At 28.2% G+C, this 11,587-nt stretch overlaps 1 protein-coding gene across 4 annotated transcripts in view; it reads right to left on the bottom strand.

Annotated features, from left to right (window-relative positions):
• The window catches only part of LOC108756619 (heparan-sulfate 6-O-sulfotransferase 1), a 90,537-nt gene that overhangs the window by 24,437 nt on the left and 54,513 nt on the right, over nucleotides 1–11,587 (bottom strand). For 2 of the 4 annotated variants that reach the window (XM_018500560.1, XM_018500559.1), the window contains 2 exons: nucleotides 3,543–3,739; nucleotides 3,162–3,244 (listed from right to left, as the gene is read on the bottom strand). The exons of the other annotated variants lie outside the window; for them this stretch is intronic. The gene's annotated coding sequence lies outside the window, so the exon portion shown is untranslated. The remainder of the gene's footprint in view (nucleotides 1–3,161; nucleotides 3,245–3,542; nucleotides 3,740–11,587) is intronic. 4 annotated transcript variants of the gene reach the window in all.

Raw genomic sequence — 11,587 nt, forward strand, 5'->3', positions numbered from 1 at the left:
ATATATATGTATACGTATGCATTGTATATATAATGATTCATTAAACCTTAAACGACTAATGGTATAGTATGTACATACTTGGCTTATATAAGGTACCGACGGCTTTAGGCCTATTGTTCGCTTTATTAGGCTTAGTGTCATGGCATCTTGTTAATTCTCTCTCTCGCTCTCCCTCCCCTCTACACACACACACACACACACGCGCGCGCGCGCGCGCGCGCGCGCGCATATTCTCTTTCGCTCCCTTCACTCTCTCTCTTTCTCCTCTCCATAGTTATTTTTCTTTTCGCCAATTGTATTAAATAGTAAAGCTAATTAAACAAGAAAAATCTTATATTTAGTCAAAGTGGATCTTGGTGTTTAAATATTTCTAGATGAATTTATGTACATGGTCTGATTCTGCAAACCGCGACCGAAATCTTTTACGGTCTTGAAACACAATCGTAAACAGAATCAAAGTAGTAATGTCACTTATTAAATTGATAAGCAATTTAATTGTTTATGCTAATAAGCAATTTTATAAGAATATTCATAATCTAGATGTTAACGAAAATCGTAAATCTGTGAAAAAAGCCTCAGCCAGGATTCGAATCTGGAAAAAGATTTCAGTTTGCGATTTGGAGAAGTAGATATATAAATTCACACAAAAAATTGAAGCTAAAATCCATTTTGATCGAATCTAGGATATCTTTTGTTTAATTAGATTTATTTTCATCGGTTCAAATTCATATCATAATTAAAGCTAATGTTTCAACCTTAACATATCGAAAACTTGCATCTTTGTTTACATCAGTCGTACAAATGTTAGAACAATTCAATTATTGTAAACAAATACATTTTTCAAATTCATACATACTGAGATCATGCATATATATTCGACTTACAAAATTTTATCGCATTTCAAAATAAACTGCACACTACCGCATATAATATAATTAAATACAGATTCTCAATCGTTTCTTTCTGGTACAAAAATCGATCACAGTAAGATAAGCGCCTTTAATTATAATATACAAATAATAACTAAAAAAAAAACGTTGAAGTAACTGCTGGCGCTTATCATCGACATTATGAACTTTTCATCTAACGACGTGTTTAAAAGTTTCTTACAGCTGTTTGTGTTGCAAGCTTTCTCAATACTTGCTGAAACATATCAAATCTTTGGTCCTTAATATTAGTTCTATATAAACAATATCAATAGTGTCACACGCTTAACATCACGCATTTATGTTATATAAATAGGTCATTCGATTGAAACAATGTAATTTTTAAATTACCTGATATTATTTGCCATAACAAAATCTTATTAAATGTAACCGTCTATCTTTAGCGGTTAATATTTAAATATAAGAATTTCATGGCACTCTTTTTCCTACATAACTTACTCTCTAAATACATATGATTTGTATTCATTCGAAAGACCTTTATTATATCTTCTAGAGAGTTTTTGTAATCTATTAAGTAGTTATTAGCAACTCTAAACTACTACAACTTTTATATTTATTTTATGACTGGATGATATGAAATATTTATAATGGTAACCCATCGCAGTCGCCTTATTGCACTTTCATTGCATCTAAAATTTCAGTACAAATCCTGTTAAAGTAGCATGATTAATTTTAATATACAAATTATCATCCAATGTCTTATATACTATCGTTTAAACTATATAGGCTTGTGATAAAATAATTTAATGAAATATATAAATGAGACTTTCAATATTATAATTACGATGTAATTATCTGAATATTGAACTCTGCTTACAGAATAATGCTTACAGAACTCTGCAAAATAATGTTATAAATAATGAACAATGCAGTTTTCAACATTGTACAAATTAACTGAATGTAGGACCGTTAATGATCACTCAATGCAATGTGCAAAGCAACGATGAAAAATGGATATCATTTTCTTCCATTTTCAGATATTTCCAACGGAACACACACACGCACACGCGCGCGCGCGCATGCACGCACGCACACACGCACATCGATTAACATATGGTTTACCATATTTGTTTCATCACTTGAACAATACAAAACACTTCCATAAATGTAAATTTGTTTCAGTTACACTGCAAATAATTTCTTTAAAAAATATATACTTTCAGATATATTTACAAAAGTATAATTTGATATCTACATATCTGTTAATTATAAAAAATGTGCTTATACAAAGAATTGTATACATAAAATATATCAAATGTTGAAAAATTGTTATTGCCCGTGTTTTTTCTAAATAATAATAATATATCAATGACAACTTGAGATCTCGCGCATTCTTTTTATCTTTTAAGTAAAGCTTGACCTTTTTAATAATAGCTAGAATATTTGTGCTTTAATTAGCAGTATTTGTTATATTATATATATTTGTATTTGGATACATGCATTATAAATAAAATTTAACACCAAAAAAATTATTAACATCATAATTATTCAATTGTTTTTATATATTAAAAAGTGTGATTCTTTTCATTTGTGTATTTTTTAAGAATTAGAAATCTGTTATTTATACTTAATATTATTTTATTTATAAAATTAAAATCAAGCTTATATATTCTAAAATAGGATTTCTAATAGGTCAAGTAATCGAGCAAAAAAAAGGTGAACTAAATAATATTTTATTCGTAAATTTCAAATATGTAACGAACGGAACGTTTCAACTTCGTCTTGATTCCTCATCCGTACATGACGCATTATAATTTAAGATGAATTTAAAAGAAAAAATTATAAATAAAATAAAGATAAAAATAAAAATAACAAAAGCGTTGAACAAGTGAACAAGCAAAAAGCCACATCGATGATCAGACAACATGAATAAAAATGTATATTAAGAAATTAAGAGATATGGAAATAAAAACGCTTTCCTTATTACAGATCGAATCATAAGCTAATGATGTTCAATAATAAGATATGATATTCGTAACACCTCTTCGTTGAAAGGCGAGAAAGAGTTGAGTCCACACACAACAAAGTAAAAATACGTAAAAGTTAAGGAGTATAACGTATAATGTATAGCTTTTCCATTTTATTTAATAAACAAAATGAAAATGTTATAAATTATGAACAATGGAAAAGGGTAATATCAAGTCATTTATTAAAAAAGAAAGAATTTATATAGTATATGAATGTGAAAAATATTGAATATTGTGAGAAACTTACACAAGTTAGATGTCTGTATCACGAAGTTCTTCTTTACAGTAAGTATACAGCAGATCGAAAGTAATATATCTTAAAAATTTGATCTAAAAAAAAAATCATTGATTAAAAGTTGATATTTATTCATGGGGAAGATAATTATCATTAAATTTTAAAGAAATTATTCGAAAAATGTATTTTTATAAAATATCAATTTTCATGTATTTTGATTACGAATAATCATAGATGACGGATATTGTTTTTAGTAAAGAATAATAACCATTATCAATAACTACAATAGAATATTATATTATGAATAACCATTACCGATAATAGTGTTCACAGTATAGAACTCATAAATGTATTTGAATAGTCATATGAATATTATTAAGCATTAAGACTTACTTTGACAATGAAAAATATTCTTCTCTTATTTGTGTTTGGTGGAACATTTCTCGATCAATTTTTACTTAAATTATTGATTAAATTTTAGTCCTGTAATCATAGATTGTTATGATGGATTTTGACTGATATTCTTATGTTTCTTTATAGTTTGTAGTTGTCGTTTTATCTCTCCACATGAGGCATCGCAGTCTCTGCAACTAATTTTATAAATTACATTATTGTTCGAAAGAAATTAAATTTTATTCTTATATATATTTTGACTAAATGAATGAATTTATTTATCTAAATCCAATATTAAATTTCGATCTATTTATACACTTGCAACTATTTTCAATATTTCATAAAAAAAATATCATATTTTTTAATGCATCTCCGTCTCAATTAGTTGTCCCATTATTAAATGCTCAATCTATCACTTAATATCTTTTTTATTCTCAAATTAACTCCTATAAAAATTAGATCAAGAATTGTCACTAAGTATTTTTACAGTACTCAAGATTCTTTTACTGAAAGTTAGGCTAAAACAATAATAATCTACGAGACTATATCGTTTTTATTTTATGATATAGTGGATGATTGGAAAGAAAAGAATAGAAAATGTCCTTTTGCAATTAATGAAAACCTCCACTGGTTTTTATATTCAGCAAAAAATTACGAAAGTTTATATTTTGCTTTTCCTCATATTCAAAGGTAAATTAAAAATGATAGTGAAAACTATTGAAAAGATTTAAGATATTTACAATGTGATATCTAGACCCTGCTAAAATTATGTTGTTTATTTCAATTATGTCGATATCTATAACAGAAAAGTAAGTATTTATAATAAAAAATAAGTCAATTATATTTAAAACTCTTTTTTCCAAAGTTTGTAAAACAATGTCGACCACAATAGAAGACAGATAACCCACAGGCGTACCAAATGATTGTATATAATATTATTGAAAGTAAAAAATAAGTGGAATTTAATACAAACTTAATAATTGCGATAAAATCCTCATACGGAATGGAGTATTTTTCTTATAATATAAGCTGGTAGAAAAAGGATATCGGAAATAATTTAGTAGAGCAGCTTAATGGAAGTAGTTTTGATTAAAATTTGCAACTGGTGTCTGGATGTTGTTTCTTTATTTGTTAATGTTCCGTCTGAATTGACGATGAATAATATAAAAAAAAGATGGGTTTTTATATTTAAAAATACCAAGTTGATCGAAGATGAATTTCTAATCGCTATTCATTTTGTTTTGGAATCTACCTACTTTGTGTTTGATGGTGTTTTCTATAAGTAAGTTTTCGGAAAAATCAATGGACTCTCTCCTTTCCCCCATCACCAACATTGTTATGGAGGACTTAGAAGAATTGACTTTACAACAATTCCATGTCAAATCCTTTTCTATTACAGATATGTAGATAATATTTTATTAGCCGCGCCTTCTGAATTTTTGAATTCCATCACTAATTGTTTTAACTTTACATGAATGAAGGTTTACCATGGAAGTTAGTAGCAACAATAGAATCAACTTTCTAGATGATCATCGTTCATAATATCATTTTTCGATAACTATAATAAACCCACATGTTCTGGTAGATTTTTTAATTTGCACTCATCCTCCGTGTCATAAGAATGGCGTAACAATTAATCTTGTTGATCGCATTCTAATTTTATCTCATTTACAATTTCATTAAATAAATCTTCATCAAATACATCTTTACAGATGCAATACGCATCTTAATTAACAATTGTTATCCTCTCTCTCATTTTTTCAACAATTAACAACAAATTAAATATGAAATATCATTCTCACAATTCGATATAATATAAATTTCCACTTGCTGTATTAGATAAATATTTCATCGTCCCATATGTTAAATCGATATCAGAATTCTTTGTCCCTGTCGCTTCGTGTTTAAATAAAACAGCTTACACTATTCCTAACGTTCTTAATAAAATTATTAGTCGCGGTAAAGACAAATTAAATCAAATGTCACAATAAGGAATAATATAAGATTTCTTGCCACGATTGTGAAGCTACTTATGTAGAGCTATAGAGCAGACAAAAAGAAAATTACAAATTCGAGTTTTATTACCGTTTTAGCACCGTTCTGATATTAGTAAAAAATCGGAATCACCTTCGATCATCTCAAATCACCGCATTACTCACAATCACGATTTTGATTGGAGCAATGTGAGGATTTTGGATTTTGAACCCTCTTATAACAACAGGATATCTGAAATGGTGCATATAAAGAAAAAGCAGAATGGATTAAATTTACAGAACGACACGGATTCCTTTCCTGATATTTATCTTCCCATACTAGAACTCTTACCCTCCTCCTAGAGTCCTCATTTTTCCCCCTTCCTTTTATGTTACATCAGTGATTTGCCTACTTCAAATCAACGATCATTTTCGATCTGTCCCTTATATATAAAGCTCATTTTTTGAAATTTAATTACTAAGAACAATTATAATCAGAATACTATTGTAACGAATAATTATGGTGTGCATTCAAACTCTCTCTAAGGTAGATATACATATTTTTTTAATTTTTATTTATTCTTAATTTTTTGCATTTTTAACATATGACTAAGATACTTTCTTCTTTTTTTCTTTCCACATTATATTCTATTCATAGACACATTACTATTTGTATTCTTATCTTGACGAATCTAATTTTAATGTCTGACTTGTCTGTAATATTATCTATCAATTAACAGTTAAACTATAACGATTCTTGGATGTATCTTCCGAAATGCGAGTGCATGGTATTACAAGTAACGTCTATCACTTTTTTTGGAACATTACGTTACAATGTCGATATGATGAGTTGCCGCCGAATTACATCTACGTAATTACCATAAATTCTTTCTGCATTTGCATTTGTTTTTAAAATAATTTTGTACATATTTTAATTTTTATGTTAACAACTTGAAAATGACCTCATGGTAGATCGAAACGTTTTGTTATATTTTTGCCAGCAATTTTTCTACGTTTGTTTATAATTTTTATCTTGAATATTGTAACAAATATATTATATTGGCTCGTAGCTCCTTTCTTATATGTATTGAATTTTGATCTTATGTATTTTGGATCTACATCTTTTGGTAAATTAGAGCCACTGAATACCAACAAATACATTTGCTTAGAAATATATTCTTTTTGATATCATTCATTTTTATATCAAATGTTTTTTTCGATATTGTTGATAAGATTTTTTTTCACCGTGTTGTATTCCCATTCTATAACAAATTTTCTATTTTTTCTATGCACTTTTTTTCACCCCTTCGCACAGACATTGTCAGTCAAATCATTATGTACTATATGTATTTTTAATTAAATTTTTAATACGTTGATTAACTGTGTCAAAAATAAAATTCAATGGATAGTCATTATCTAGTAAAATATTAATAATAAATGTCAAATTTTTTGTATGAAACATAAAGTCAGATAGTAAAAAAGCTCTGTCAACTAACGAAAAAATTGTACCTTTTTTTGTGCAATAGAATGATTAGAGTAAAAATTTAAAAACCTTCCGTCGGTTTATGGTACCAATAAAAAATGAAACAATTTCTATTGATGGATATAGTGATATCAAGAAAATTTATTTTATCTCCCCCTAATTAGTAATAAATTGGAGACGCGGATGAAATGAATTGAATTGTTCTAATAAAACATCGATTTTTGAAGGAGAAACCGCGGTACAAATATCATCAACATATCTGTAATAAAACAAAATATCGAAATTCCAAATGCGTATACTATTAATTTGCGAACATTTGTGATAATTATTTTGTAATACTATTTATTCCAATATGTTTTAACGTCTGAAGAGGGCTCAATCCGGTAGCGGAAACTTGTAATGTTGTATTTTATTTTCATTTTTATTATTTCTTATTATATATCTTTTCTTCTTTTTTATTTTTTCTGTATTTATAATTTATTCTTTTAATTGTATGACTTTTTTAAAGAAATGTGCTGACTAAAACTCATATGTTATTTAGAATGCTCTCTGTCCCTTATTAATGTCTAGGGCCGCTGAGCGGCCGAAATTACTAAAAAATCAAATGATTAGTGTGAGAAAGAGCTTGCTGCCTCGTTCACTCTCGGTGCGCCGCAGGCGAACACATGGACATGGGCTTGTGTAGCTACGGTTTCGCCGTCTGATTCTGTGTCGCCACCGTCAACGCAGAGTTCTTGGTTGAGTAGTCGGAGCCTTAATTTCAACATAATTGACGCTGAGTGGTCAAAGACTGAGTTTTGACTAAACCGATAGAATTTAAGTATTTTCGATATAGTAAATTTTTGTTTTAGTGAACTATCGTCTATTATTTTACAATAAATCTTTTTTTTTTGCTTTCAACAAATTTACCTTTTAATAATTTTAGATTATTATTAGAGTTCGGTTTTATATTATAGTTTCCATTAATAAGGTAGAGATGGCTCACTGAGATGAATTAGTAGTTATTCGTAAAAAATTTTTTGTAATTACAACATCATATTGTAGATAGCTCAAAAATGAGCCGAAACATGTAAGCGGATTAATTGTTAATAAAGTTGTTTTGTTAACCGTATTGATTTGCACAAGAATTACGTGCTTGACTCCTACTGCCCTGTTATATCTTACCATTTTGTAAGCTTAAGACAATTTGAGTACAAACTTTGATGTAATCCTAATAACAACTGTGATTTAATTTCTTTAAAAAAGTTGAGGATGTAATATTATTATATTATTATAGTTAGATATTTTAATAAGATTTTGTTTTTTAAAGAGTGCATAAATTTGTCATGATTTTCTGAAAATCATACAGTCTCTATAGAATTAATCCGAAAATGTCAATCGATTTTGATTCCGGTCGAAAAAAATGTGACTCTGTTGGCTTTTTTTTACTATGATCTTATAGAGAAAATGAAAGTATTTACTATAATTATGTTATTCCTTACAAATTAATATAAAATAATTACATATGAGTGCATCTAAAACATATTTCTTCTTATATTATTCACTTTTATAGCTATAATAAAATCAAATTACAAATGATGATTTGTTATTATCTAAAGTCTTTATATGAATTTAATATCGGCTCATCATCGTTATTAATTTGGAAAAATTAGCAATTTATTATTTTATCCGTTTCGTCATTTCTTACCCCACTTTCCCCTATAATTCACAAAAACTATAAGAACTCTTTCTATAAGTGTTTGTTCTGTAATAGTTGTTTTTTTGTGTGTTCCAATGACAAATCTATAAATTCCTTTTTTTTGCTATGAATTAACTAAAATGTTGTCAAATATTTATATTCTGGATGACTATAACTTAGTTTCTTTGAATGTAGTCTCCCTGTTCATCAATATTTTGATCGAGTTATTAAAAAATAGATGGCACCTTAAAAAACATACTATAATATCGGAAGAGAAATTTATGGATGAAGTCAGTTTTGTTTTGAGTTCTACGTTTTGAGTTTCCTGTTCAACAATATTTATAAACAGACTTATAGGACATCTATGAGTTTCCCGCTTTTACCCATTGTGGCAGATTTTACAGGTATTGGAATTACAAGTTCTCAATAATTTATCTTTCAAACCATCTTTCTTTGTCCGATATGTATGTAGATGATATATAGCGTTAACTGCTCTTAATACCTGTTTAGATGACCCAAATAATAATTCGTGGGAACTCATATACCGTGCACACAAAATGAATGTTGCTCTGCCCGTACGACATGATGGGGCATGCTGCGAGTGCATTATGCAATCACGCCGAGCGTATTAAGGTATATGTTCATAGTGTCGCTCATCGCTCATATATTATAAATGGGGTGCAGCGATTTTTGATGAGGTAATTATATTAATTGTGTTGTGTAAAGTGCTGTTGTGTAAAGTCCAAAATGTCATCAAAACGGTATTATGATGGGAGCTGTCAAGTTAATGCGATTGTGCACAACAAAAATAAAGCGAAACTACGAAAAATAAATTAATAGCAGCTGTAAGCATTAATGAATACAAATTTAAAACGAAAATATAAAAAAAGAGATTTTGGATTAATCCTTTATTTGAGAAACGATGTGAGCACGGATTTTAAAAAATTATTAAAAAATTATCAACGAATAATCAGTTATATGCTTCCATACATCCATGAGTTAAAAAGCTCTTTTCGTCTATGATCATTTGACTTGCCACAAGTATATGTGTACAACAGCCATTTAAAAATTTCATAAAATTATCGCAAATAATAACAAATAATACAATAATTAAATAATAAATAATAATAACAATTTAATACAATAATTAAATTGGTATAATGTATTGAGCGATCATAAAGAAAAATCGATATAAAATAAAATTGGAAATAAAAATAAAAATAATGAGAGTTAAATAAGATAAAAAATTTCTTACACACGCAACAAATTTTTTATTGATAAGAAATTTATATTTATTTATTTATTTATTTATTATGAATAATTATTTAGGATATAGGTTACGAAACTTAATAAAAACATATTTATTCGACACGTTTTCACTCAAAATGAAAGAATCTGACAGAAAAACATGATGGTATGCTTCACGAAGCGAATTATTAACTCTCCTTCGTTGGTAAGGTTAAAAATGACCTCATGATTCGTTTATTTTATATCGCACTGTTTATTTTATTGGTTATATGGTCTTAGTTAATCTTTTTTCAACTCGTTCACTAAATTTCTAGCGATCGAAATCATTTAGGTTACACATCCCTCCAATTCTCGTTTATGTCAGAGCTTTGCTTATGCCTATTGCGCTGCTTTCATGATATAAATTTAGATAAAATTTTACATTTTATAATGATATTTACTATTTTGAGACTAAGGCAATAAGCTAAAGACTTTTTTATGACCACATCATTATAATGCAATTATAATTGAAATTAATGAAATTAAAATTAAATCATTGAAATGAATGAAAATTAATTCATTTAAATGAATATATATATAATAGTTCAATATCTTAACATTTAGACCATAGTGGCGCTTCGTATTTGTAATGTATCTAACATAAACGGTCTTATTTCCAATCTTATTATTTTTTATGACTATTGTGCAATGTCTTTCTAGTTATTTTAATTATATATAAAATATTTCGAGACTAAAGCAATTTATTTATATAGTACTAATCAAAGCGTTTTTATTTAATTTAAAGTATAAATTTAAAAAGTATAAAATGAATAAAATTATATTTTTATCTATAAAATAAACAGGGGATAAAGTTTCATGTTATTATTTATTTCTTTCACTTATTTTGTATAATAATTAGATGAAAAATGAGTACGGAGTCGGATCGACTTCACCTTGCTAGACATATCCTGAAAGTCCACCTTGCCAACGGAGGGCTAAATGTTAGAATTGGACTACGTTCGGAAACATTACCCGAGTGCTCCCGAATATCATTTTATCCTTGTGTGTATCCAATATTAAACAACAATAAGATAATATATGAGGACACTCGAGTGAGATTTACGTTACACAGCTTTAATAACTATTCAGGTAAAAAAAACTCATTCCTAATGACCACGGAGTAATAAGAGACTAAACTTGAATTCTGAAAATAGGCTCGAAACACGATGTTGGAAAATCCATAGGGTCTGAGCATAAGAATTGTTGTAATATTGTACTTACTTAGAGACTTAAGTTGTAAACATAAGTAATGCACAAGCTTTGGCTTATGACATACGATTTATTGCCTTCTCTTGGAGACATAGAAGCTTGTGCATTACTTACGTCTACAATTTAAGTCTAAGTAAGTGTTACGACAATTCTTGTTTTCAGATCCATAGAAAGTCGCGTCAATGTGATTTTAGTGTCTAAACGTGATTTTAGGCATCACGCTTTACGGAAAAAGTACGGAAAAGTTGGAAATATTAACTGTCACATGGACACAGGTCACACATAGGTGCAATGAGGAGCAAAAATGAGCTTGTACTTGGTGTAATACATACATACGTTGGCAGCGCGCTCATCTACACCACGTATGTACGTAGGCTGCTGGAAAAGTTTCTGCAAACAATATGAAAAAAAAAAA

This window comes from Trachymyrmex septentrionalis, unplaced genomic scaffold (assembly GCF_001594115.1).
Source record: "Trachymyrmex septentrionalis isolate Tsep2-gDNA-1 unplaced genomic scaffold, Tsep1.0 scaffold129, whole genome shotgun sequence".
NCBI lineage: Eukaryota > Metazoa > Arthropoda > Insecta > Hymenoptera > Formicidae > Trachymyrmex > Trachymyrmex septentrionalis.